A 2581-nucleotide genomic window follows, 5' to 3' on the forward strand; every position below is an offset into this window, starting at 1 on the left:
GGGGTTTGCACAATTTGTGGGGTCAGGAAAGCAGCCATGGTGGTGGTGCTGAGGGAGGGCTCTGGCCCCCTCTGGGCCACAGTGTTGCTGCGTGCAGCCAGCACAGCCCTGTTGTCCCCAACGGACAGTGTGAGTTCGTGCCCGGTGCGCTATTGCCGATGAACACACAGGGGTGGAGGATCCACCTTAATCTTTATTGTTTCCAGTCTGCGCAGAGAGGGGTGCTTGGCAATCGTTTGCAAAGCAAGCACCACCGGTTTCTACCTTTGGGTACCTTTTATACATATGTTTGCAAGTGTATCGCTCAGTGATTGGTTACAAGCCACTGACATAAGACGTTCTCTACTGAGCATGTCTCTATACCTATGTTTTAGCCATGTCATTCATTTACATACATATATGTTTCATTAACATACTTTTGCCCTGCCCAGGGGTGTGATTTTTAGCATTATAGTGAGACCTTTTTCTGAACTTCTTGCTATCTTACAAGTGTCAGGGAGACATTATCTTGCTGGTGTTAGGGAGGCATTCCAGGAATCCTCCGCATCCCACACGCTGTGCTCTGCAAGCATCTCTTAACACACACATACCACACCCCTCCCAGCATCTGCAAGTTGCCTTAAGTACTTAGTTAGATATAGTTTGCAAAAGCTAGATATACCATAAAAAAGATTACATAAAAAGATTACATCAGGTGGGGAGAGGCAAGGTTTTTTGTGGGGTGGGGACAGAAAAGAGGGGCACGGAGTGCAGGGAACGCACAAAAGGCACTCGAGCTGCAGGAGCTCAGAAGGGCTTCACCTGTCCCCGGCCATCTTGATAGATAGATAGATAGATAGATGAATCTGTCACAGGCCAACTGGGCACTGCGAGGGTTTTAGCCACGCTGGGCTGTTCAGAACAACAGATAGACAGACATGGGTTGCCAACTTATCGATAGTCCCTCAATGCCAGGTGCGCACCAAGTGATTCCAGCGAAGTCAGGCGTCCCTGATGATCGACGCTGTCAGAGGGATTACCGGGGAAGGTCCCTTGCTCAGGATCCGATCCTCACTCACACCGGGAGTCTGGGGTCCGGGCGAGGGACAGGAATGACCGTTCTGTTCCCTCCTTCCTGCTGGTCACCTGATGCATGTGTTTTTTATACCTAGTCTTATGTTAATGTGTTGGCCTCAGGGCCACTCACAATATTGCCCCATAGCTGTTACCCTATGGGATTGAAAGGTGTTAAAATTCTCTTAAAAAGTTACTACCCAGACTCAGGTTTATCCAATGAGCAAGTTATGATGCAGCACCTTTAGGTTTGAAGTTGACATCGCTCTGCCTAAATCCCAACCCCTTTTAGGCTTCATTTGAATATGCTTTCTTGGGATATGCTTTCCTGGAATCCAGTTTTTATCTCTAAGGTTGAACCCTGAGCAAAAAACCATTAGGCCAGCTAATCTCACAGCTACAGCTTTGCCTATGGGGCCCAGTCAGTTCCATGAGCAGTTAATTTATCATTTTGGTTAAACTTATGACAGACAAGTTACATTAGCAGTTTACAGACTTACAAAGGTTACATTGCAACATTTATTTATTCAGAGGTGAGGGCTCAATGCACCATACTGAGCCCTGGGCACTGCACTACCCACTCAGCTACCAGGGCAAAACCGTTGGTGGTTTGCACCGCGTGCATTTGTATAAGTGGTGAAATGCACATCAGCACGCAGGACATGGCAGTGGTGTGCTTTGAACCAAAGCACCTCCCATGGGTTTTAGATCAAAGCACTCTGCTGCCATTTTCTCCCTGCAGACATGCATTTCACTGCTTACACAACTGAAAGCATTGCAGCGCCGGGCATTTTTCAAGGCACCCAGTGCTGAGGCACTTACATGTGTAAAAATGCCGCTAGGAATCTTTTCAGCCCCAAAGGAGGTTCATAATGAATCTTGACCCCAAACTGGTATGCTAATGGAGTCAATTTTGATTGCTTCTTATGACCTGGGCATCTACATTCACCTGACTCCTGATTAGGCCCAGAAAAGGCCACTCTGGATTGGACCCTTGTGTCCTGTGTTTGGGACGCAGGAAACTGTTGAAAAGGGGCTGGGAGATAAATTGTATATTTGGTGCAGTTCAAAGTACTTCTCCCCCTGATCCTTGCCAGCAAAGATCAAAGATGAGGGTTTTGGGGAGTGGGGGGGTTGTCTGCTTTTTTTGATAGCCAAAGCCCAATAAGGGACCTTAATAGCAGCAACGTGATGGTGACCCAGTGAGGTGCTGTAGCTGCTCTACTTGATCACCCGGGGGTCCTTTCCTCTATATGTGTAAGGAGGGAGGATGGGGAGGACTCGGAAGCCAGTAGAGCTGTCAAGAGATCACGTATTTGGAGCTTGGGATGCACATGTCAGACTTCTCTGCTAGCAGCACAGATAGAGGGGAGACAGAGTAACCAAACCTGGAGGAAGCCAAAGATGTGGGTGGAGGAAGAAAATCACAGCCGTGGTTGTGCACAGCATGTTCAAGGAGTTCAGAGACCAAGAGAAGAAGGGAGATGGGGCGGTGCTTGGAGAGGCAGGTAAGAGAGGGGTGCAGGAG

This window comes from Alligator sinensis, unplaced genomic scaffold (genome assembly GCF_000455745.1).
Source record: "Alligator sinensis unplaced genomic scaffold, ASM45574v1 scaffold1080_1, whole genome shotgun sequence".
NCBI classification, from domain to species: Eukaryota; Metazoa; Chordata; order Crocodylia; family Alligatoridae; genus Alligator; species Alligator sinensis.